General features: G+C 41.7%; 1 protein-coding gene across 6 annotated transcripts in view; it reads left to right on the top strand.

Annotated features, from left to right (window-relative positions):
* Positions 1-27296, top strand: part of SHANK3 (SH3 and multiple ankyrin repeat domains 3) — a 284352-nt gene that overhangs the window by 92256 nt on the left and 164800 nt on the right. The gene's annotated exons all lie outside the window — the stretch shown is intronic.

The following is a 27296-nucleotide window of genomic DNA, read 5'->3' as shown; positions in this document are numbered from 1 at the left end:
CGCCAGATTTTTCTGGCAATGCCCCCCCCGCCGCGGTAACCCGGCGGGGGATGCTTAGAGCATCCCGTAATGCAATAAAAACCCCGATAACGGGGTTTTTACCGCATTTTCATCTTAGAGAATCTCCCCCCAAATGAGTAATTGTAAAACTGTTCGTACAATGCACTTTTTCAAAATGGTCTAAATTATGTTTTTTATATAAGTCTTTCACTGTTTGCATATTACAGGCATGTGTTATAAACACATTGAACCAGATGCACTAAGCTTCAAAAGTGTTAAAATAGAGAATGATAAACAGCCAGCCAATCAGCTCCAACCTGGCATTTTTCAAACACAGCCTGTGACACGGCAACCTCTTGACAATAGTGCATGTGTTTATGTAAAATGGCTGTCTGCTGAATATTGCCATCCATGAGCCATCTCCTTGCTATCTGAAGGAATTGCACATGATGATATCGCCCAAATTTTCAAGGGAGTTGTGCTTTTCCGTATGACAATGCTCTATAAAGACTTCAATGTACACATTTCTATATAAGAGATGTATATACATTCTTGTCTGTGACAAAAAGGTCTTCTGGAGTTACTGTCAAAAAGATTCACATAAAGGTGCCCATACACCAGCAGTGCAATTGGGGCGATCACGACAGGGGATCAGTTATATAAGGGGGATATAGGGATATATATATATATATGCTGGCGTTTGGGGAGGGATCACGCCAGCTGGTGTATGGACACCTTAACAACACCATAAGTGCATCACAAACTTTTTTTTGAGCCATGCCACCCTAGAGAATCTGATTTTTTTTTTTAAGAAAATGAGTGACATCGCTCATTTAAGCCCTTTTGAGCGATATTGCCCAGTATATCGTCCAGTGTGTATGCACACTGCTTCTCGTCACCTATCATAAATAGAGTTGGTCTTGAATCTCCAACCTGAAGCACCCCTGCAAGTGTCTTAAGTCACTCCAGGGGTGCTCAGGGGCACATTTTGGGGACCACTGAATTAAGGTTTGTGTTGTGTGTGTTTTAATTACTTGGGAATGCCTATTAATTTAAACAAGTTCCGGTCAGCATCCCATTTAAACACTAGGCATTAGCAATATCAATAACACACAGGGGGGAAATTTACTAAGATGTGTATTCTACTTCACATGTGATGTTGCTATAGGCAACCAATCATATCCTGTCTACTATCTTCTAGAGGGTACTAAATAAATAAGAAGTAGATTCTGATTGGTTGCCCATAGCAACATCACATGTGAAGTAGAATACATAGCTTAGTAAATTTCTCCCACAATGTTCCAAACTATCCTTATTTCTCTGTGAGCAAATCAGTGAGGTGCTAGACATATGAGGAAAACCAAGAGTCACTAAAGTGTAGGAGTGTAAAAAGAGAAAGGATACAATGTGAATGTATCCATGAAAGTGACAGATGCTAATCTATATTAATAAAAAGGGAATCTTCAGGGTTTCCGGTTCCTGGCACTCTCACATTCCCCCTTAGTGGATTATGGCCAGTGGAATAAATATGGGGGAGTGTTATTCCTCAGCAGAAGCTACTGAGTGTTCAATCAAGTACTGTGCACATTTTTTTCTTCCCTGTCCTTGCAGACTCTGCCAGCTCATTTGCTCTTTATGCAAATGAACATTCTCTTTTTGCAGAGAACTGCAATACAGTATTTTATAGTTATTATATATTTTATAAATGAATTACATTTACTATTTGCCATTCCCGTATTGTATATCAGCAACAATTACATTTTTTAAATTAGGTGGGCAAATGTTATTAAAAATGTAACAACCTTGTTGTACTCAAGATGGCAGTTGCAGAATATTAGGCATAAAAGCAGTGAACTGGTGGCAGCAAATCAATAGCGAATGGTCAGGTGACTCACTTCCTTATCTTAATTTCCCCTCATGCATTCACACCCCATAGATGCATGGGGAATATTAGCAAGAATTTTCTACCATAATATATGATAATGTGCATAACCGGACACTGTTATTAAGCACCGGAGTGCTGTGTAATGATTCTACACCCTTGTAATACAATGTACATATACTTAGTAGTTTAGTTGTAGGGCTACATAAAGTGATCAGAAATAGATGACAATGAGGGTATCTGGATGGCTCTAGGTCAGACATGAACTATGGCCCTCCAGCTGTTGTGAAACTACAAGTCCCATCATGCCTTGCCGCAGGGAATGCTATCAGGGAATGCTAAAATGATGGAAAAGCATGCTGGGATGTGTAGTTTCACAACAGCTGGAGGCCCACAGTTTGGCCAAGCCTGGTCTAGGTTGACAGTTAATAGGTCAACATGGTCAAAAAAGTCAACATAAACAAAAGGTCGACATGACTATTGTCGATACAGATTTTTCTGGGATTTTGTTTTCATTTTTTTTTACTTTTTTAAATATGTTATTTTGCATGTGAATGCCACTTGGGAACAGTAACGTGTGCCGAACACAGCATGGCATCTGGGTCGAAGTTTCACTCACCATGTGAGGAGACACTGTTCGGGGTTATCTTGCTCTATGTTGACATTGACAATTGAACAAATCACGTTGACCTATCTGTGGCTAACTGGGCAGTATGGATGGTGTAATGGTTAACATTACTGCCTCACAGCGCTGAGGTCATGGGTTTGATTCCCACCATGGCCCTAACTCTGTGGAGTTTGTATATTCTCCCCGTACTTGCGTGAGGTTACTCCGGTTTCCTCCCACAATCCAAAAATATACAGGTAGGCTAATTGGCTCCCAACAAAATTAAACCTAGAATGTCTGTGTGTGCGTGTACATGTGGTAGGGAATATAGATTGTAAGCTCCACTGGGGCAGGGACTGATGTGAATGTTCAAATATCCTATGTAAAGCGCTGCGGAATATGTGTGTGCTATATAAGAAACTGTTAATAGTGATGTCAACTATGATGTCCAATTCCCTGATTCGTCATTGAAAGTTGCCAAATATTTCACATATGTTAATTTGGGCATGTTTCCTTTTTCTCACCATGAGGGGCTAATGCAATTGGCCGTGAAATCCCAGTAGTAGCATCACGTATTATGTTTCTGTGTGTGTGTTATTAGGTAATGATCTTTGCTAGTTTTGAGATACAGAGAGAAGAGAATGACGTTTTCATTAAGTGGGTGGTAACATAATGCACTAAGCTACAACAGAATTGAATCTACCCATGTTTCATAAAAATGCAGGCAATCATTTGACAAGGAACGAGTGGCAATAAATGCCTCAGTGATGTCACTGGCTCCCAGAGAATTAAGAAGCTGCATTCTCTTAGCAGCTGTCGTCTTTGTGTGTAGGCAATCGATGTGCTTTAATTGCCAGTGAGTTGTTACTGTAGCTCACAGGGAGTCATAGTGTAGTACATCAAAGATATTACGAAAGATTAAGGACTCATTAATGCCTGCAAATTATAATCCTTTGGATCAGAGCAGAATCCAAGTTACACGCAACAATAAACCTGAGTGAATCAGTCCTAAGAGATCTTTTTTATTCCAATATCTATTTTATTTATCAACACTCCAGAAAATGTTTTAAAAAATATTAACTCAAACCACTGCCTTGGAATAAGGCCTCACATCAAACACTGAAGAGAAATAATCTTATGTTATCATATGAGCTGCTTTATTAGAGTTGACAGTGTGATGTGTAACAGCAAAGATGAACAACATTTGGGGCCAGATGTATCAAGCTTCAAAAATAGATAAGATGCAGAGTGATAAACAGCCAGCCAATCGGCTCCTACCTGCCATGCCACAGGCTGGGTATGAAAAAAAAATGACAGGTAGGAGCTGATTGGCTGGTTGTTTCTCTCTCTCCACTTTATCATGTTTGAAGCTTGATATATCTGGACCTTAGCCACTGAACCACAAATAGATGCAGTATCTTACCAGAAGTTCAACAATGTTTGTGGAAATACAAGTCCTATTACTTCTATCCCTGTGCACTCACTACTCATGTTAACCTATTCCTGGCTGGATCTGAATTATACTGCATGATATGAGTAAAATGCCTTACTTCCAGAAGATTTCTATTTGCACCTCAGGACGGTGCAAGTAAAAATCAGCGATAAGTGCAGCATGCAAGGAAAACCCGTTGGCTAATTAAATATGCCCCTGAATGCATTGTAATTTGTCTTTTTTTTTTTAAAGATGCAAACTGCAGCTATGTGCAGGGAGCAAACATGTTACATTTGTCTAATTTCTCACTTGTGGCTGGATGGGCTTGAACACTGCATTGCAATCTGTTTTGAGCTGTTAGCTTGCAGGGATCCAGCCAATTTTACTTGGATACCCTGCACCATGGTCGGGGCTAATGCTGGTGATAGCAATGACATCTGCTATTGGAATTGGAAAGCTGGGGGGAGGTGAGGTCGCATAGATGGAGCTGACTCAGAATACCAGGGATGTCTGCATGGGGCCTCTGATAACTGAAACAGATAGAATTGTGACCACATTATGGGACTAAATCAGAATGGATCGGAGAATTTTCAAATCAAGCAACTATCAAACATGCAGGGGAATTAGTAACTGAAAATGCGCAAATTCAGTATGGCCGAAGTGTGACAGGAAGCTGGTGTTTAGGGGCCACTTTCTGGCTGTGTTGGAAAAAACGCAGGTGTGCCCAAGCGTTTTTGAGGAGGATCTGTGATGTCAGCGATGACCACTCGCAGCCCGTCTCGGCATCAGACCTACTCACAGTTGCAAAAGCTCTTTAAGAATTGCTTATGGATTTGCCAATGAATACAAGTTAACGATCCATTCGCAATTCTCTTGCAATTTATCAGAGCGCATTGTCTCTTTCTGACTGGGTGGCGGCTTTCTCCTCACGGTCAACTGCAAATTCTTACATGATCTATCCATGCTGATTAGCCCCTACATGTGAATCAGGCTCATTATTTATCAGTTTTGTCATGTAGCACAAACATACAAATGTACTTTTATGCATTCTAAGGTTAGCACTAACCAAAATTGACTTCTGGCAGTTTGTATATGCAAAAAGCCCTGTAAGTTACAGAGTATTCAATGTCCAGAAATTATAACCGTGGTCAGATAGAGACTGGAAACCTGATAGCTGCTTGATACCTCATTTTCTAACAGTTGCTCGGTTTCATACTGTAGTTAATGTAATTTGCCCTTACCCCTGCTCTGTTGGCAGTCAGACTGGTTTATATTGCACTCTGCTTCTCCTTGGCAGATTTTGATCTCTTCAGCAACCTGCAACCAAGCTGTGTTAATTCATATATTTAAATACTAATTCATTACAGATCCCTCTATCTACCATATCCTGGTAGTGTGTAACATAGTGGACAAATGATCATGTGTCTTTAATTAAATCAGGACTAGCTGATAAATGGGTATCTGTTAATAAAATGTCGTAAAGGAATCAAGCACTGATCAAGATGTGTATAGACACAGTAAACCCAATGACTCTGTTTAAGCTTTTTCTTTAATATTTATTAAAGGTTTAGCAAGCACATGTGTATAATGTAGGTAGGAGAGAGCAGATTCCTCACTCTTGATGTTGTTGTTGTTGATGTTATTATCATTATTATTGCTTTTGTTAGGCACAATAATGATCAACAGTGCCAGACATACTGGTGAAAGCAGGACATGCATAAAAAAGGGACAACATATATTCAGATATGAATCCCAAGACTGGAAAGGGTCATATTCATGAGAGAGACTATATTCTATGAGGATGCTGCTGTAATGCAAGGAGTGAGTGTGGTTTACAATGGAGATCCAGTACAGTTTCCAGCCATAGGCCTTGTGCTTAGTCATGGTATTTTGGCTGCTGGTTCACCATTGATAGATTTATATATCAATGGTCCTCTACTATGTTTCAGTGATTGGCCTGTGGGCCAATCAAAATACATGGGTGGGGCTTCGTGGGTGTCGGGGGTGGAGCTATGCTCTGTCTCCTGGCAAAAAAAAAAAAGAAGCAAAATGTCGGTTGTGCTGTGCCATCGATGTAGGGAAACCATCTGTTTCTCCCACATCGATGGCAAAAGTATTCAACATCGGCCATGAACCATAATGATTTTGAATCATGGATGGTCGATGGTCATCCCTATCCTACACCAGTATTATCTTCGGAATAGCTACTTTGCATAAAATCACTTGGTGGTTATAATTGGCTACAATTATCCAAGATTAAAATTCTTTACCTAACATCACAGTCATGTCAGCACATTGCCATCAGTATTCTTCCGTCGGCATATTCATTCACTAACTTTTTTCCAAAAATTCTGGCTGAATGAAATTGTTTTAGCCTGTGCATAGTAACAATCCCCCCTTTTTTTGATCTCACAAGCGTCATCATTAGTGAGCAGTTTTACCAGACTTTTGCTTGGTGCAAGAGAATGATATCAGAGGAATCTATGGCCCTCGTTCTGGTTGACGTTCAAAGCTGCGAAATTTGCAGCTTTGCAGGTCATATAAACGCCACCCGCATGACCGGCTGACACCCACCCCCCCTCGCATGCCGATTTCCCTGCATGCATGCGAATGGATGTTTAGCATAAACATCCATTTGCACCCTTGCTTGGGGGGGCAAAATCATTTGATGGTTGCCAACCATCTAATGATTTTGCATGCGCTGGCAGTCCTAACACTTCTCTCTGGTGTCTTAGATTTGCGGCGGTAAGCGGGTGGGATGATGTCAGCAGCCCGCCCCCTGCATCAACGGCGCATTAGCATGCAAACGCCCAGCATTTTCATGGGGATGTCCATGGCTGCTACCCCTTGCCACCGTTCCAAGCCCCCCGCTCGCACTGCTACGTGCGAATGGGCCGATGAATAGGCAATTATCCATGCCCACTTGCACAATGCGGTTGCACATGTGCATAAATGTTAAGTGTGCACGGGAGCGAACAAAGTAGAATAAGTGTCTAGGGGCCAGATTCTCTAAGCTTCAAAAGTGATAATATGGAGAGTGATAAACAGCCAGCCAATCAGCTCCTACCTGCCATGCCACAGACTGTGTTTGAAAAATGTCAGACAGGAGCTGATTGGCTGGCTGTTTTTCACTCTCAATTTTATCACTTTTAAAGCTTAGTGCATCTGGCCCTATGTGTATGCATAACTCAGCGTAGCCTGAAATTGTATTGGCATGCTGCAAGTAAAATTAGCCTACTTCTGAGCTTGCCACCCAGCTGTGCCCCCTCTTGTTTGCATGTGGAGAAGTGACTGAGATGCATACAACCTTGAATCACCCAGAGATGTGTACATATGTACAGTGCTAAAAACTCATCTTTCCCATAACTAGCTGCATCAGCTCAGGATGCTTGTTACATCGACTTTGCAAAACCCAACGGAGACCTGGCCCTGACAACATAAGAGAACATATTACACACCATGAACAAATGACTTATTAAGTCTTATTATAGAAGAGTCTTAATATGGAATACACAATAAAACTTAATAAAATAAAACTTGTTAATAAAAACGTATTTATATATAATAAAACATACTAAATGAAAACGTATTAAGTCTTTTTATACAAAAGACTTTACATCTAATAAAACATTTCCCTTTCTAATCTTTCCTCACAGAAATGTCAGTAAGAGGAGGTGAATGCCTAAAACAAATTCATTACTGAATTTTGGAGATGAGACCTTATTTGCTTAACAGTAACTTAGCATTGGCTAGAGTAATTATAACATTAATATCATTTTGCTAACTTCACTCTACTGACTAAATATAGGTTGTTATTAATTAACTGGAGCTTTGATATGAATAGTAACTGTACATCTTATTGTGAGATGAGTATTTGGATGAATGTTGAATATTGTAGGTTACAGAGTAGACTCTGCTGCTGATTCTGATTCGGATCAAAGTGGCTGTATTTGTGTGCTTCTGCGGAAGCCTGGTTTACTCCCCTATGCTAAGGCCCATTCCCTTAGGGTTAATGCCAGGATCTGGGCAGCTCTAAGTGGGTAGCCCGTCTTCCCACTATTTTCCCCTCCACAGCTGCATACATCATCATTAGCAATAGCGCTTTCACCTATCACTGCTAGTTGCGAGAGATCCACCTAAAACAGGTTTCGATTCTAAGTACGCACAACAGAAGTATAGATACATGCAGTTGACTCCTATAACAGTTTCATGCGCTCGCATTGTCGCCGTCCAGTTTCCACCATGGAAAGACACATCTGTGTAACTATGTGTATTACATTGATAGATCTACACCTAAAAATTAGTTTTTCCCCAAAACTTCAACTGTTAGGTCCAATTATATAATGAGACCCAATCTGTCCTTCTTCAGAGTGATGAAAAAATAATCATTGCACCTTATGTACTTCCCATTTCTTATTTAAACTTCCTGCAGATGTAATATTTGCATGTTTGTGCATTCGTCTGCCTAACCTAAACCCAAAAAAGCCCCTTATTTATTCCACTACTCTCTGACGTCAGATAAGAACCACTTGGCCCATCTAGTCTGCCCCTTTTTTAAACATGTTACCTCAAACCATATTTGATCCTTATTTTGTTGTAAGGATATCAATATGCTTATCCCAATATGCCTGTACCCTAAAGATGCCGCCTTCAGATTTATTTGCACAAACAAAAGCGTGGGATGTCACAAAAGATCATTTGCACTGTTGGTTTGCACATTTGTACTTTCATAAGTGAGTGTTACTATTTTGAAATACTGTAAGGAATTATATTTACCTTCAGTTCCAAAAAAACCAACACATTTCTTCCAAAACATTTGGACCTTTTATTAATGATTCAGCTATTAACTGCCAGCAATATTGCAATTTACTCTCACAAATATGGCTTGCTAGCTGGATATTAGTATGTTAGCAGCATAGATAGATTTTTTTCCTGTTGATTGTTCTTACTAAAATACACCCCAGGTATCTGCGTTCTGGCAGCAATGACAAATGGTGACAGTAGATATCTATAACCGTTCCCACAAGAAATTATAAAGTGTTATGTTCTGTCATGCTTAAACTCAAATAGGGATTTTTCCTTATTAGAAAACATTTTTAATATTATACTTTTGGCTGTCATCCTGAACATTGATATATTTTTTCAATGCTTTTTTTTTCAGAAATGAAGAGATAATTTTGACAAACACATTCAGGGTATAAAAAAATAATCCCAGAGCAAATGTGCCTGGCAGTTTTTTGTTATGAAGACAGAAGAATTAAAAATGTCCCTGGTAATCAGACCAGTTATTATTATTATTCTTCTTATTATTATTATTATTGTGAAATAATATATATATATACAGATCAGACATGTAACACATCATTTGTATTGAACATTAGACCTTTAATAAATCTGTCTTTTATTGATCAAGATACAGGAAAAAATATACAGTTTTGTGGCTGGAGAGTGTTGGTGTGTGAGCTGTCCCAGGTGCTGAAAAGCAGTGCATGCTCTATAGTAGCTATGGTAATGCATGGTTATGTCTAGGCTTGTTTTAAATGGAAGTGTTTATAGTTTGATTCTTTATATAATAAATATTCTTACTTCATTCTACAATTCTAAAAATTGAAAAGAAGATTTATTAATCTTTTTTTTTGACAAGGAGAGTACAATGATAGCTGGTTGACTTTCAATTATTATAGTAGATTTACTGCACACTACTATACACATCACAGCATTCTAGCTGCCATGACTGCTTTTCAAAACTAGATACAGGTTATTTATGTGTGTTGAGGCTTAAAATTGTTTCTTCACCTTTCAGTAGGTTTTACACACTTTTAACACATCTTACATTACATTGGTGGTGGTAGATCATCATAACCAGGGGCAGCACGGATGGTGTAAGGGTTAGCATTACTGCCTCACAGCACTGAGGTCATGGGTTCTATCCCCACCATGTGTTATATATACGGGGCAGTACGGATGATGTAATGGTTACATTACTGCCTCACATCGCTGAGGTCATGGGTTCTATTCCCACCATGGCTCTAACTATGCGGAGTTTGTATATTCTCCATGTACTTGCGTGGGTTTACTCCGGGTACTCTGGTTTCCTCCCACAATCCAAAAATATACTGGTAGGTTAATTGGCTGCCAACAAAATTAACCCTAGAATGTCTGTGTGTGCGTGTACATGTGGTAGGGAATATAGATTGTAAGCTCCACTGGGGCAGGGACTGCGGAATATGTGTGTGTCGCATTAACATACCTAGTACTTTCTGTAAGATTCATAAATAAGTCTATTCAGAAACTTTTAAGTACTTTTTAAAAGGTATCAGTTATAACTAACCTAACTATTGATTGTCTACTGTAAATGATATGTTATATTCTGCTCTGAAAGCCTATGATTTCTGAACAGAGCAAGTGGGTTAGGCAACCCTGCACTGTAATAGAAGGCACGTTGGCTATAAAAGATGACATTTCCCTTGACCAAACCACTGTTTTATGCACTATTATATAAGTAAGACTGTCAGTCTCTTTCTAACAAAATACATTGGTTATCCTATCTACAAGACTGAGGGGAATGAGACCTGGCTTTGTTTCTGCAAACAGGAAAAGTGCAAGCAAAACAATCCAAGTCCTTTTTTCATTGGTTTGAAACCATACCCATTCTCACATCATGATTTCCTTTCCTATAAGGAAATAAACCAACATAAGCAGGACAATAAACACCTCATGGGCACATATACAGAGTTATGCCTCTGTTCGCTGTGATGTGGCGGTGTCGTACACATTCCGACTGCATCTACACATACAGTGCTTTCCGCAGAAGCAGAACTATTGTAGTTGTATTATGGCATTCTCATTTCAGCAAACTCAGTGAGAGTGTTGGTACCACTGTGGTTATGCAGAGTTACTGTAAATGTAAGTGTAAATACAGAAAGGTGCAGGCCCTGTTATAGGGTATGTGCAATGCACCCTGCTGCTGATGGCTAGCAGTAATCCAGGCATGCTCGCAGATGCAGTTTTATTTCCAGATGTGCTCAACTCTGCATATGGGAAACTATATGTATTTTACCATCATGCTTCTTTTGAGAATTATATGCCCAACATATGCATACATGAGGCTGGTGGGGGTAAAAGTACACGCACAATGTAAATGGTTTTACAATAACATAAGTCAATTGACACACATCAGTGCTAGTAATAAGTATACAGCTCAGCGCCCAGTCAGAAATTGTCAGCTTACTGATCCTCGTTCCTCACCGTCAGGCATGGATGATCTCTCTTACATTTACCTGCAGAAAAGAGAAAACATTCTGGTGCTTAGAACAATTTTATGCAAGTCATTAAAGGTCATTTCCAGAAATGCAAGCATGGAGAAGTGTATTGTAAATGAGGTATTGATGGGTATGGGTCATTAGGTTGACAGTCAAAAGGTCCACCACTATTGGTCGACAGTCAAAAGGTCGACATGCATTAGATCGACCTGGTCAAAAGGTAGACATGGAAAAAAGGTCTGCATGAGGTCCTGAGGTCAACATGGACCCCATATTAGTGTACCGAGTTCCCTTGCATTGCTCCCTGTGATCACCATGCTTCGGGCACACTGTTATATTCTCCCCCGATGCCCACTGGGGTGGTAAAGTATGAACAAGATGGTTAAAAGAAAATCCTGAAAAGCTGATGTTGACCATTTTCCATGTCAACCTTATCACCATGTCGATATAATTCATTTTGACCTTTTCATTTGTCGACCTTTTGACTGTCAACCAATAGCGGTCAACCTTTTGACTTTCGACCTAGACTCTTTCGACCTAATGACTGCATGCCGTAGTGACATTATCCACGTAGCTTTGCACAAAGGCTTAAGTGTACAGCTTCAATCTATCCTGACTGCTGCTGCTGCTTGTATCATTTGCCTTTTCAAGCCACTCTGTTTTGGCCTCCCCTTTTGCCACTCTCTTTTGCTGACTCCCTATCCCCCTCTGAATGAGGATCAAATGTCTCACTTCAAATGCTCTGCCCACACCTTCATCTCTAAAATCATTTCTGTCCACATTCCTTATTGCCCGGTCTCCCTTGCTCCTGTTACAGCCTCTATTCTACCCCTGGTTACTTCCTTCATTTCCACAGCTTACCTCCAAAATGTATCCCAATGTTCCTCCTCTCCTTAATCCATCACGTCTTCCTGCCAGCATAGCCAGCTTCAAATGTGCACTCAAAACTTTCCTTATAATTAAAGGCTACCATTCCTTCTAATAAATTTGTATTTGCTTCTTCTACCTTCACCAGCGGTTCCCAGATCACTCTACAACCGTTTACCCCACCGTTATGTCTCTCTCACAGACATAGCCTTTCCGATTTTTTACCTCTAGCTCTATGCCAGTCACACCTGTGCTCCTTGTCTCTTGTCTCCGAGTCCCACAGTCATTCTGATACTGTATGCTGAACAGACTTCTGCACCCTTTGATTTCGCTGCTTGTTTATCAAGATTCACTTACTTGCCCTATACAATTCGACAGTCAAAAGGTCGACCACTATAGTTTATTACATGAAAATGTTAGACATGGTCAAAAGTTGACATGGAAAAAGTTTGACATGAGTTTTTCCATGGCCTTTTCTTTGTAACCGACTTGTTCATAATTTACCATCTGGGCATAGTGGCACCGTGCCCGAAGCATGGTGAGCGCAACATGTAATGTGAGTGGACGCAGTACATTTATACATATGTCAACATAGACACTAAAAAATGTGAAAACTTCATGTCAACCTTTTTATATATAGGCCTCTCTCATGTCGACCTTTAGACCATGTCAACCTAATTCATGTTGAGTTTTATCATGTGTCAACCTTTTCACGGGTTGACCTTTTGACTGTCGAACTAGACATTGTTGATCTAGTGACCCCATACCCTTGGGAAATATGTGGTTGCTTTACCATGATTTTGCTGGCTTCTCTTGCTGACTCTTTTGTGACTCTGGATCCAGTGCCAGATTAAGGTCTAAATGGGCATGGAGCTGAAAATGATCAAGGGCCTATTATGCGCAATAATAGGGGTTGTGGCCAGCACCTAATAATGTGGGAGGCGTGACCAGTGTTCTGGTTGGGTGGTCTGCTCATGGGTGTGTCTCTATTTGTGTAAATACTTTCAACTAATTATATATGCCTGGAAAAGGCAGGGGGCTGGCATAGGAATAATGCAGGGAGGTACAGTAGGAGCAAGTTTCATCTTTGCTCCTTTGGGCGTGGCTAGCCATGGCTAGCCATGGCTATTCTATTGTTCTCAGCTGCAATACAATACGTATTGCAGCTGAGAACAATAGAATAGCCATGGCTGGCCATGGCTAGCCATGGCCAAAGGAGCAAAGATGAAACTTGCTCCTACTGTATATTGACGTGTGCCCGCCAAAGGTGCACCCACAGGACGCCAATATCCTAAGATACTTGCAGTGTAAGGTGGCACTCCAGTCATATAAAAAATGCTGAAAGTCGAAACTTGGTAGACAACATTTCAGCACCTTTTATGTGGTGTGGTAAATTTACCGCAACATATACCCCTTATACAAATCATGCAACACAATAGTAACCCCCTTATACTGTACTTTCCTCTTACACATTATGCCACATGGAATGAGGCAAAATTCACACCAACTGAGCCAAAATTCACACTATAGCACACGGATTGAGTCAAAATTCACGTTATGCCACACATATTAAGGCAAAATTCACATTTTGCCAAATGGATTAAGCCAAAATGCACACTATACCAAACAGTTTGAGCAATAATGCACAATATGCTTCATAAACCGGGGCATTGCGCGCCGAAGGCGCACATTGAAAATTTACACCATAATGCCCATTACATGTTAAGACACACACCATAATGTCCATTACATATTATGCCAAACACCATAATGCTTTAGGGCGGGATGTTGTAACATCCGCTGCCCATTATCGCCCCCCTTCGCCAGCCACCGCATTCTTAAAAATGGCATATCCTCTAACATATGTGGTTATTAATGCAAGGGACAGCTCTTGCGATAAGAGCTGTCCCTTGCGATGCGGTGCCGGCACTGGACTTCCGGGTCTGTGATGGCGGGGGGGGGGGCTTGCCGGGAGGGATCTGTGATTGATCCCTCACAGTAGCGCTGCGGTAAGAAGCCCATAGGCTTCAACAGGTTGAACAGCGCTGACACTGCGGAGGGGCCATAGAGCATACAGAAATGCGGTAAAAACCCTGATAACGGGGATTTTACCGCGTTTCTGCTTTAGAGAATCTCCCCCTTAATAATTAAAAATTATGCTACATAAGTGCTGCTTACAACATGCTCATTGCCAGGGGTTCCATGCTCATTGCCATGTGGGATTACATGCTCATTGCCAAGGGGGAATACATGCTCGCGGTAAATGCCGAACAGCTGCCGCCGGGCAGAAATGACAGCCATTGACAGCCGGGCAGAGAGCAGGGGCTGCCCGGCTGTATTCAGAGCACTGCAGGTCCCGGCTATTTGAAATAATACTCCTTTCACACCAGAAAATGCAGAGATTTACCAGGGAATATGGTCCCAGGATCATGCAGGGACATTCTTGGGCTGGCCTCTTTTACACCAGCCTAATCCCTGCATTTTCTGGGGTCCCGAGGAGAGACCCCCCCCCCCCTTAAACAACCAGCTATATCTTCTAAACCAATTTATCCATTTACTTATAAAAGCAAGAGATAGACAAATAAACACCTTAAGCACTAAAAGATGTCCCGCTGCTGCTACTCCATAAAATAATAGTCCAACTGTATACTATAAAAAAATCAGGAAAAAGTTTTCAAAGTTTTAGGACCCTTCACAGCACTGGACCTTTGGATTTAGAGCGAACTAGATGTTCAAGTATAGTTCACTGCAATGTCCCAAATTTAAAGCAACAAGTTCACTTTTCATAAAAAAAATATCCAAATTTTATTGCATTCAACATATTCAGATACACAGTCAAAGTTTTGATGTATTAATCCAGACCTTTGAGGGTGCTCCCTCTCTATATCCAAAAAACAGCCTTAGGGATAAGATTTTATTCCTGGTTACCCCATGAACATTCAATGTATAGATTGGAATAACCTTTTAACGGGTCTGGATTATGAAGAAAACATCAAAGACACTCTCACCCATCCGCTGAGTTCGCTAACCGGGTCTTTTGATCCTTTGCTTCTATGGGGAATGCTCTTGAAACACGGGTAGCTGTACTGCCACTGCAGCTGCCCGTGTACCTCACTGCTCCGGATTTTTGACCCTTTCAGGAAAACGATTGTATGTCCAGTGGCTGCACTGCCACTACAGCCACTGGTGTCTCCTGTGTTCTTATGTTAGTGGAACACCCAGCTTCAGCGTGTTCCTATAAGAATCTTATCAGGGTAGCGGTAATGCAGGGATCGGAGACAGCTAGCGCGTGTCTCCGGAGGGGTGCGCGATCCCAAACAGCTGAATCAGCTGTGCGCTACTCCCTCACCTGCTCATGTGGCTTATGGCTGGAGGCTTACTCCGGCGTGTGGGTAGTTGAATGAAAAGACTGTGGGGGGTATTGTAATCCATTTGGTCCTCTGTGCATTCGCACGGCGGACCGAAGGTGCGCGTCTGCGCATGCCCAGGCGCATTTCTGCGCATGTGCAGATGTAGGGTGCGTGCCCCCACTGCAAAGTTTTGGTTCGCCGGGTGCACACACCCATGACAGCGCACGGGGGGGGGGGGGGGGGGCGTAGATGGGCGTGGGGCGCCGGGCTGCCCCATTACCATATGGGAACGCTCAGCGTTCCATGGACGCTCCCATGGTAATAAAACAGTGCGGGTGTGGGGGCTGGGCAGCTGACATCACCGGATGTCAGGCGACCACCCATATCCGTGCCAGTGTGCAAGCATATGTAAGTGACTTAAATGTCACTTTTATATGTGTGCACGCACCACATCTTTCGATGGTCAGCGACCATCAAAAGAGATGGGCGGTTAACCGAGGCATGCGAATGGATGTTTATGCAAAACCTCCATTCGCAGCACTTCAGGGGGGGGCAGTCATTTGCCGGGCGGGGTTTGGTGGACTCGCAAGCCTGAACTTTTTTTGTTAATTTTTTTGTCATTTTAAGTTTTTCACAATATTTTGAATGCAATACAATTTGTATATTTTTTATGAAAAGTGAACTTTGTTGCTTTAAATTTGGGACATTGCAGTGAACTATACTTGAACATCTAGTTTGCTCTAAATCCAAAGGTCCAGCACTGTGAAGGGTCCTAAAACTTTGAAAAAAAAACTTCTGACCCATTTACATGTGGGCTTCGAATGATTTTGGTCCCATGAAACTGGGCTGTTTGGATCCAGAGAAATCTGTCCTCAAACAACATGAACAGCCATGAAATTATATTTCAGAAATGAAAAAAATCAGTTTACCTGCAATATCTCCAGAACCAATGAACCCATAAGGTAAAGCCTTGTATCAGATTGAAGGCCCAGCGATTTGGATTAGACTGAGATCAACCTCAAGCTTCTGTGATGCCGAAGGGGGATCTGGCAGGCATTGGAACCGGGTAGGGGTCGGAATTAGCAGGTCCCATGTTATCCTATGGGGAAAACGTTCCAGCTTTGCCTGGCGGTATCTCCGGTTCCTGAGGGGCTAGCTGGGCAGGGTTCGTTGGAAAGCCGTGGCCCTCAGCTACAAAATGGGCCTATATGGAGAGTGGGCCTGGAGCTGTAGCTCCATCAGGCCCATTGCTAACCTGGCCCTATCTGTATTGGGATTGCTAACTAGCTGCTAGAGAGCTGATTCCAGAACACTTTGCCCAGCAGAGAACAGACAGGGGGCGTATTAACTTCTAGTGCAGAGAACAAATGGGACTCATGTACATTATGGGGGGGATTCTGGATGGTTTGCAAAAGCACACTCCTTTTTTTTAATATGTTTATTAGTTATAACTGTATTACGGTACATAGTAGTTACAAAAGTCTCAATCAGGTACAAAAAAAACAGGTACAGACATTGTTATATTAGCGCAATACAATAGCTTGTAACATTTCAACCAGGATTTTAGGACGTCAATATATTTATTGTACATTTTGACTCATATTATGTAAGAAGAGTCGATAAGGTAAGTATGGTTTTGTGAACAAGTTAAAAGGGTTGTTAAATAGACCACTTGTCTAATTCTGTCTTTTTCCGAAGTTGTTAATGTAGTAAAGAATGGTAGCCATATATCAAAGAATTTTGACACCTTTGATTCAACGTCAATTAAGCAATCTATTCAGTCTATCGGAAAGACGAATTTTAACCTAGGAAGCATAAGCTGTAGGGGAAGTCTCTCCGGATGGATCCATTGGGATAGTATCGTTTTCTCAGTGGCAGCTGCGATTTTAGCCAGTAGGCATTTGATGAGATGTCAATTTCGTGTGGGTACTAGAAGGATATATATTCCATAGCGCCCAAGGGGCAGTGACAGTAAATGGTATGGAAAAGGTATGGTTAATATATTGTTGTACCTCTGACCAGAATGCCTGTACAACATTATATGACCAAAGACAATGATAGATGTTGGCCTCTGGTAAAGTTCATTTAAAACAATTAGTATTATCAGAAACACCTTTTAGAAAGCAAAGCTTAGGAGTGTAATAGGCCTTGTGTAAAATTTGGAGCTGAATCTCCATAAAGGAGGCTGAAGATAATTGTTTATTTAGAGATACTGAAGCCTTGATGGACAAATATGGGTATTTGGAGCTGTGGATGGCGTTCTCTCAATTGGGAAATAGTGAGAGGCGCCGCGTGATCTTCGTCTTAAAAATTATGTATGGAGCGAAGAAACCCGGGGATGCCAACCCAAAAACAAAGAATCTGGTTTTCCCTCTTGAAATTCAACATTATGGATTAATGGTAGATGTAATGATATGTTAGTCGGAAGATGGAGCTTCTTTCGGATGATCCGCCAGGCCTGGTATGGCGAGTAAAGTAGGGGATTGTTTTTAAGATGTTTTGGATATGAAGTAGCTGATGTATGTACTAAAGCATCTAATGTGATGTCGTGAAGGAAAGACTGATCAATAGTTATACATATAATTGTCAACATCTCCCACTCAATCCAAAGCATAGCGTAGGTTGGATGTTAGGGCATATTCCTGGATACAAGGTAGATTAATGCCCCCACATAATGGAGGTTGTTGTAATTTCACTTGGGATATACGGGGTCGTTTGCCGGTCCAAATAAATGTAGTTATCGCTCTATTGATGCTCAGTATATCTTGTTTGGATAAAAGATATGGGAGCATCTGTATCACATAGAAAAGTCCTGGGAAAGAGACCATCCGGAAGAGATTAGAGCTTCCTACAGTATATAGGGCAATGGAAGGTGTTTCCACCTATCAAAATCTATTAACATTTGTGTAATGCAGTAGGAGTAATTTATTGTATAGAGATTGTCAATATTTCCAGGAAACCACAGGCCCAGGTATGTCAGTTGCCCCGGGGTCCACCGAAAGGGAAAATAAGTTCCCCATCCGAGTTGGGCCTCAGGGCAAAGAGCCAACGCCTCTGTCTTTTGACAATTTATCAAAAAGCCTGAAATATCATGAAAAGTTTATATCATGAAAAGCCGGGCAGGGCGGACCTAGGGTTGCCAATATATAACAAGAGATCGACACCCTCACCTCCGTTCTACCCAGGATGGCTCCCCGCCAGGAAGTCTCATGATAGAATGAGGGTATTAGGGGATCTAATCCTAGGTTAAATAATAGCGGAGAAAGTGGGCAACCCTGCCGTGTTCCTCTGAATAGTTTGAAAGGGGGGGAGTTTAGGCCATTGATGGTTATGAAGTCTGAGCCGAATTGTTGTATTTGAAAAATTTGCTGAAGATGGCTCCAGGAAACACGATCAAAGGCCTTGTCGGCATCACAGCTGACAATAATAGCTTCTTTATTTTTTAAATGTTTAAAGTGAAGCATTGCCGCTATTAAAAAACAAATTTTTGGTTTGTCTATGTGGACATTGACACCGTATATATGTACCGCCTCCGCTCGCATGGCTTGCTGCCCTTCCCATGCTTTGGGCATGGTGACTCGCTGTGCTTGGCACACTATTATACTCTCGCTCTGTGACCACTTGATCACAGTATGAACCAAGTCGGTCTAATAGAAAAAAAATAATGGAAACCTGCGTGGACCTTTTGAGTGTCGACCATGTCGACATTGAGTGTGTGTCGACCTATGAGATGTCGACCTAGCTGGTGTCAACCTAGACATTGCCAACCCGGGGACTGGATAACATTGCGAATGGAGCCACAGGCATGAAACTGGAGCTAAGGAATTGTGAATGAGTAGCAGCTACAATGAAAAGGAAGATGATTAGTCAAAGCAGCAGTTTCTCTTGTAATTGAAAGCTCCAAGAATAAAGACAGACTGTACATTCTGAGAGGAAGTTCATGTTCTATAAATTGGTGTATGTAGGATGTACTGTAGCTCAGTACAGGCCTTTTGCCAGTTACACGCGATGTGTGGTATCTACAGCTCTGAATCTGTTTATTTTAGGATTGATTGATAGATGGGGGTGTGAGAAGAGCGGTGAATTGTTCCTCCTGTTCTCTCTGTGCTACAGAGGCGTTTGAATATGAAGTGTGTCATTAAGTCATGATAAGAAGCAGATTCTATGACACACTCTGCTCCCTACAGGAGCATTGTGCTGGCAATTCTGCTGTTGGCTCAGGTGTGTGGGTGTCTGGACGGCGTACTAATCTATGAATCGCTATGATTCTCAGCTCTGATCCGGCTTTCACCTGTCTCTTCGACTGCAGAAGGATAATATAATAAGCTATAGAAATAGGTAATAGAAAACAATGGGGAACAAGGAAACATTAGCCCTCATTCTGGTTTGCTTGGTAAGCTGCGAGCACCAGAGACTCCGCCCGTACGAGCATCCGCCCCCCACTGCCGACGTTTCCCCTCATTAACTTGCGAGCAGACGTGTAACGAAAAAACACCCTCTCACATGTCTCCGCAGCAGGAGAGATCACTCTTAATGAATCAATCATGATATCTCCTGCCTTCGCAAATAGAAGTCAGTGGAAACTGATTTTTATTTGTGGCCCCTGGGACGAAGACGGGGCGGGTGGCTGATGTCCTGTGTACCCAAGGAAATGCCCTACGTTTTCATAGGGACGCCCATAAAATGCTGGGCGTTCCCATGGGTGACCCCAGTCCCCACCACTGTCCACCCCCGGGGCCTCCCCTATCCTTGTGAATGGATTGCAAAGGGGACCTGCACATGCGCATCATATACATAATATACAGTACCATGCGCATGTACAGAGCCCCAAACATCCGAACGGGGCTGAATTCCGAACCGTCAGAGGTACTTATTTCCTAGCACGGCGCCTATCGCATAGATTGTATGCCTTACTTAAGGCATACAATCAATACAATTGAAACGATTTTTTTATGCAGCCCACACACGCGCCGATGCCAGCGGTGGGATGCTGTACGATGGGGTGCGCGCTCCCGTGGCACCTCATCGTACAGTACAAAAAGTATGTGCTGCACATACTTTTTGTACTAGCTTTTTCTAGCACAGCATCGCATCGCATGCACATCGTATGCACAAGGCATACGATGCGATGCTGTGTGTGCTAGTAAAGCCCACAACGCACGCTGTAATCGGTGCGTGTGTGGGCTGCATTAGTGTATAGATCTCATCATATGCATCTCATGGATCTTATGCATCCATAAGATGCATAAGATCCATGAGATCCATAAGATGCTATAAGATAAAAATCGTGAGCCCCCAATAACCATTGTTAACGCCACCAGCACTATCAACGCCAACCCGAAGCGTGGCGAGTGCAGCGAGCCCGCGAGGGGCGGAGGTACGCGTCCTCCGACATTTTCATACCCCCACTATCCACGTCGGCGTGGAGTTGATTTTATATAGTGTGGCGAGCGCAGCGAGCCACCGAGCCCGAAGCGTGGCGAGCCCCACGAGGGGACGCGGACTACTTCACATGTATTCCGCGTCTGCTTGCCACGCTTCGGGATCGGTGGCTCGCTGCGCTCGCCACACTATATAAAATCAACTCCACTCCGACAGGGATAGTGGGGGTATGAAAAGGTCAGAGGACGCGTACCGCCGCCCCTCGCGGACTCGCTGCGCTCGCCACGCTTCGGGTTGGCGTCAATAGTGGGGTGGCGTTAACAATGGGGGGGCCATTTCACCCATGAGGGGGGGTTAGCAATTAAAATTGGGGATTTGGGGGCTTTTTACATTGGAATAAATGTTAAATTGGGTCTCAGGGACCATTTCACATTGATTCCAATGTAAAAATCTCATCGATTGCGTCGATTGTATCATCGCATGCATCTTATGCCGCACAAACACATAAGATGCATGCAATGCTTGAGATATCAGCCCGACACATACAATCTAGATCGTGGGTGCCGTGCTAAGAAATAAGTACCCCGTCAGATGAAACCAGAATGAGGGCCCTTATGTACACTAATAGAAAATGAAAATGCTTTAAACACCAGCGGGCCTGATTCAGAGTCAGAAGGTCTAGCTTCCAGGTTGCAAATTAGCATTGTGGTTTGTGCTGTGATGGTCCAGTTGGCAATTACATGTACTAGGAGGCTTTAAATGCTTGGATGGGCTGGTGCATTAGATGGGCAGGTATATTAGATGGGCTGGTGCATTAGATGGGCAGGTATATTAGATGGGCAGGTATATTAGATGGGCTGGTGCATTAGATGGGCAGGTATATTAGATGGGCTGGTGCATTGGATGGGCAGGTATATTAGATGGGCAGGTATATTAGATGGGCTGGTGCATTAGATGGGCAGGTATATTAGATGGGCTGGTGCATTGGATGGGCAGGTATATTAGATGGGCAGGTATATTAGATGGGCTGGTGCATTGGATGGGCTGGTACATTAGATGGGATAGTACATTAGAGGGGCAGGTGCATTAGAGGGGCAGGTGCATTAGATGGGCAGGTGCATTAGATGGGCAGGTACATTGGATGGGCTGTTGCATTGGATGGGCTGTTGCATTGGATGGGCTGGTACATTAGATGTGCTGGGACATTAGATAGGTAGGTATAATAGCACAAACATTCTGTGACAGCTGTGACCTATTAGGAGATTTACTCCCCCCCCCCCCCCCCTAAGGTCACTAGTATATTTGTGGATTGTGGTATTAAACCGTAGAACATACAGACTACACACAGATAGGTAACTAGTTTGGATCAAGCTTTTTAAAACACTATAAGGTTGTGCCACTATAATGTCCATTAATCAATCTAATTGTAAATAGAGATTTATTGTATGTGTTAGAAATGCATACATACCCAAACCCTTGTCTATCACTTTATTATACTCCTATATCGTTAAACCACAAAATTAATTTTATTCTAGATTAGGATCAGACAATATAAAGGAATGTTGTGAATGCAATTTACATGTGTAGCAAAGATTTGCATAGACTATACCGGTACCACTGCTGATTGTAGGACCTCATTTACAATGACTACTGAAAGCACAGATCAAAATGCCTTCATTTTGCATCAGTGTGCCTAGGTGTTGTGCCAGCACATATCAGCTGGCACACAGACTGCTTTTGGGAGATATCCCTGCAAATTAAAAATGTGCTCAGTTGTGCAGAGAGGTGTAAATGTCACAATTAAGTAATGATAAATGACACTAATAACAATTAAATGATCAGTGCAATTTATAAATAAAATAGGCCTATAAAGATACTGGTCTGGTGATAGTAGTGGTACGGGTTAAGTTACCAGCTGTTGTATGAAATGTCAGCATGGTCTGAATGTCGACATTTAACATGTAAATTCTCAATGTCGACAAGGACAATGTGGGAACATAATCAACATTTTTCTAAAACACAAAAAGGGATGTTTTCAATTGCGCAATTTTAAAAAAGCAGCCTACCCACCTACAGGGGTTATCGTCCTGTCAATACAATCAAATACAATACAAAAATATGGTGGGTCAGCGCTAATAATGAGGGGTTTTTTGATTAAGATAATGGAAAAATCTCACATGAGATGATCTTCTGATTTCAAAATAAAGTCCAGTGTTCTTTCTTCCAAATAATTATCCCGAGGGTATGAAAACAAAAGATGAAAAGTACATATAGTGAAGTACGTCTGGATAGTTGAAATCAAAAAGGGGATGAGGTACTTTTAAAGTCCTGTCCTATGACCCTTGTGCAGATGATTTCTTTATGGGGATCACCACGTGTGTAGATTTCAAAATGGTGCTTACAATAAAGCTTACATTAAGGAGTTGTTACCCCCACATATAAAGGTTTCTTTACACAGGTAGAGAATCACCAGATGGCAACCAATAAGATAGAATGATGCTCACTTGTATGCTTACATAAAAGACATCGGTCCACTCCCATCAAGGTTTCTTTTTTATGGAAAAACGGCTTCTCAAACACGTTCGATTAAAATCCAAAAAGTGATATTTATTAACATTTAATAAGAAAAATATATACACACCATTGGATAGCTGGTGCCAGATGTAAATACAACAAACCCACCGAGAATGAGATGGAATACCCGGGAAATTATACCTCTGGGGGTAGTTGTTTAAGGCTGCCAGTACCTGGTGCGGTGTCCATTTTTGTATTGATCTATCCATTGGAGATACTGGCAGCCTTAAACAACTACCCCCCAGAGGTATAATTTCCCGGGTATTCCATCTCATTCTCGGTGGGTTTGTTGTATTTACATCTGGCACCAGCTATCCAATGGTGTGTATATATTTTTCTTATTAAATGTTAATAAATATCACTTTTTGGATTTTAATCGAACGTGTTTGAGAAGCCGTTTTTCCATAAAAAAGTAACCTTGATGGGAGTGGACCGATGTCTTTTATGTAAGCATACAAGTGAGCATCATTCTATCTTATTGGTTGCCATCTGGTGATTTTCTACCTGTGTAAAGAAACCTTTATATGTGGGGGTAACAACTCCTTAATGTAAGCTTTATTGTAAGCACCATTTTGAAATCTACACAAGTGGTGATCCCCATAAAGAAATCATCTGCACAAGGGTCATAGGACAGGACTTTAAAAGTACCTCATCCCCTTTTTGATTTCAACTATCCAGACGTACTTCACTATATGTACTTTTCATCTTTTGTTTTCATACCCTCGGGATAATTATTTGGAAGAAAGAACACTGGACTTTATTTTGAAATCAGAAGATCATCTCATGTGAGATTTTTCCATTATCTTAATCAAAAAAACCCTCATTATTAGCGCTGACCCACCATATTTTTGTATTGTATTTGATAATCAACATTTTTAACATCTCAATTTAATGTCAGTGTCGACATTGTGAATGTTGAGATGGTAATTAATAGAAAGGACAATTATACTGTAGATATTACCATGAATTATTGTAGGAATATCATATGGAATATGACCAGTAAGATTATAAACACAACCAAATGAAAATACAATCGAATAAAATCATAAAAAAAAAGGAAAGGTTTCGTCTCCTCTCCACCTATCCACCTATCACACCCATAGGGGAATATCTTTCTCGCAAAAAAAAAAAAAAACATCACCGCAATATAGCAAGGTTGCCAGCTGCCTCTTAAGTGAAGTACCAGAAGGTATAGAATAGTTTAGACTTCTATGAATTCGACTTAATGGGGCCAAATGTAATAGGGTGTTTGAATCAGAAAGTGAGAGATTTAGGGTTGAGTTCTCCCATTTTTTTTAAAGCAGCAATCACTCACACTGGAAAAAAAAGGGTTGATTTTGTCATATAATTGATTACTGCTTTAACAAAATGGGAAAACACTCCCAAAATCGCTCAATTTCTGCTTCTCACACCCTGTTACATTGGCATATGGTGCGGTTTGGCAGCATGGTGCAGGTATCGGCTAGCAGGAAGGAAGGGATGGCGCGGGGAGGTGGAGCGTTGGTGAGATAGTGTAAATAGACTCTGCTGCACAGTCTATGGCTGCATTCGATTCCAATGCCACAGTGCCACGCATCAGGATTTATTTGGGATTGGGTGCAGCAAAACACATTGCAATCAAAATTGATAGCCCAAATTGCATGATGTGTACATGATTTCAGGAGGGGTCTATAACGCTTTTCCACATATCAAAATACTTTTCGATCTTCGATTTAAAAATAAAATTGGCTAAAGAACTGATAAAAATTGGCTTTAGAAAATGTTTTTATGTTTTAAGAACAGAAAAGGGGAGGGGGGGATTTAATCACTCTAGGGTGAAAAGAATACCGTGGGCGCCACTAGATTGTATGTTTAAACCAGCAGCTCTCACACAGAGGGAGGTCACTCCTCAATAAGATATATTGTGTAGAGAAAAAAGGAATGGTTTGTGGAGCGCTAACAACATAAATTGGTCAGAAAAAATGTTTCGATCGATTGGGTGTCACAAATTTGTATCAGAGTAAAAGTCACGGGATAAAACTAAATAAATACAATATATGTAATTCGTGCCAAGGCAATTGCAATAAAAGAATAAAAATAATAAATACAATATATATAGCAGCTTTGATAGCTTTGGGAATATGAGTAAAAACAATGAGTATGTGGTATACTTATACCAGTCCCGCTTGTTCCTATATTGCTTCCGTTGGATGATTTATAGTCCTCGAATTATGGGTCCAGGATTATGTGCGCTGGAATTGAAGGGTGTCCATAAACCTGACGGTGAGGTAGCTTGTATATTTGTAATCCACTTGGGGAATGGAGCTTGCCTCTTGATTGGTATCCCAGGAGTATGCAGGTGGTGGTTTACCCAAACGATTGAATCCAGAAGTGCCACATGGACTGGGGAAGATGGTTGGGGTGGAAGCTGGTCCAAGGGGATAAAGTGCAGGTGTTCCCAAAAGCTCAGTCAACAGGAGTGCTTCTAACGCGTTTCGTTATTCAAAGGTATATGTTTTAAGAACAGCCTTGGGAGCTGCTGCAGCCATCATCAATCATCTACACCCAGGGATGAGTAGGGATAATCCCTGAGGCAGACTGTTCAAATGTGAAGGTACATAAACACTATACAATATATTGTTAACGATATGCAAGATAATTATATAATTTATGATATATCGTGCATATCATGTAGTGAGTATGCACTATATCATTAACAATGGGCGCTCCCGTGGGTTGCTAATGATATTCTCTGTCGTCTGAACATGCACTCAGTTTTTGTCTATGTCGAGGGGCCCGGATGACATCTCTGAATGATATGGTTTGGTGGTTATGCACTATATTGTTCTCTCGGGAGCTCCACCAATATCGATTATGAGCAAATTGGGTACTTATGTAGTATCTGGGCTGCCGATTTTTTGATTGTATGCCTTAAGTTAAGGCATACAATCAGATGCGATGCGATGCGATATCGCATCGCATCGCATACGATGCGATGCGATGCGATGACCCGATTTTTCCATAGGATTCAATGTTAAAATGGACTGAGTCCATTTTAACATGAAATTCAATGGGAAAAAGGGGTCCTTTTCATACCCCTACTATCCAAGTGGGCATGGAGTTGGATATAAACCTGTGGCGAGCGTAGCGAGCCACCGAGCCCGAAGCGTGGCGAGCGAAGCGAGCCCCGCGAGGGGACGGTATTCTGTGTCCCCTCGCGGGGCTCGCTACGCTCGCCACGCTTCGGGCTCGGTGGCTCGCTACGCTCGCCACAGGTTTATATCCAACTCCATGCCCACTTGGATAGTAGGGGTATGAAAAGGACCCCTTTTTCCCATTGAATTCCATGTTAAAATGGACTCAGTCCATTTTAACATTGAATCCTATGGAAAAATCGGGTCCATCGCATCGCATCGCATCGCATCGCATGCGATTTGGTCGGGTGCGATGCGATGCGATGGACCCGATTTCAAAATCGGCAGCCCAGTTACTACATAAGTACCGCAAATTGTATTATGTGTATACACCTTTAATGGGAAAAAGCTGACCAATGAGGTCTCTCGGTATGCTATAACCTGCTGCAAAAAGGTTCAAAGACAGTGGTATAAGTCTAGGAGAGGCATGTTAAGTGAGTGCCAGAAGCTTATCTAATAAGTGCCTTAATACATATCTAACCCTGTTTTTAGGCGTGTGGCCCATGGCAGTTTGGTATATTTCCCTATAATTCATTGTATATATTGTTCTTGTTCGCTGGACTAATCATTTGTATCAAACATGACAGTGTTAAATAAACTGGATAACTTTCACGCAATAAAATTATGTATATAGCACATTCAAAACTGTTACATGTGTGACTGGTTAGAAAATTGTCACCAGCCTTTAGATGAAAATGTCTGTAATTATATCATGAAAAGTATATATTAGAGAACACAGTAACAAGACTTGATGTCCACTAATTGGA

The sequence above is a fragment of the Crinia signifera genome, chromosome 4 (genome assembly GCF_055691185.1).
Source record: "Crinia signifera chromosome 4, ASM5569118v1, whole genome shotgun sequence".
Classification (NCBI taxonomy): domain Eukaryota; kingdom Metazoa; phylum Chordata; class Amphibia; order Anura; family Myobatrachidae; genus Crinia; species Crinia signifera.
Note: the sequence above shows the minus strand (reverse complement) of the source record. Positions and strands in the feature narration are given on the sequence as shown.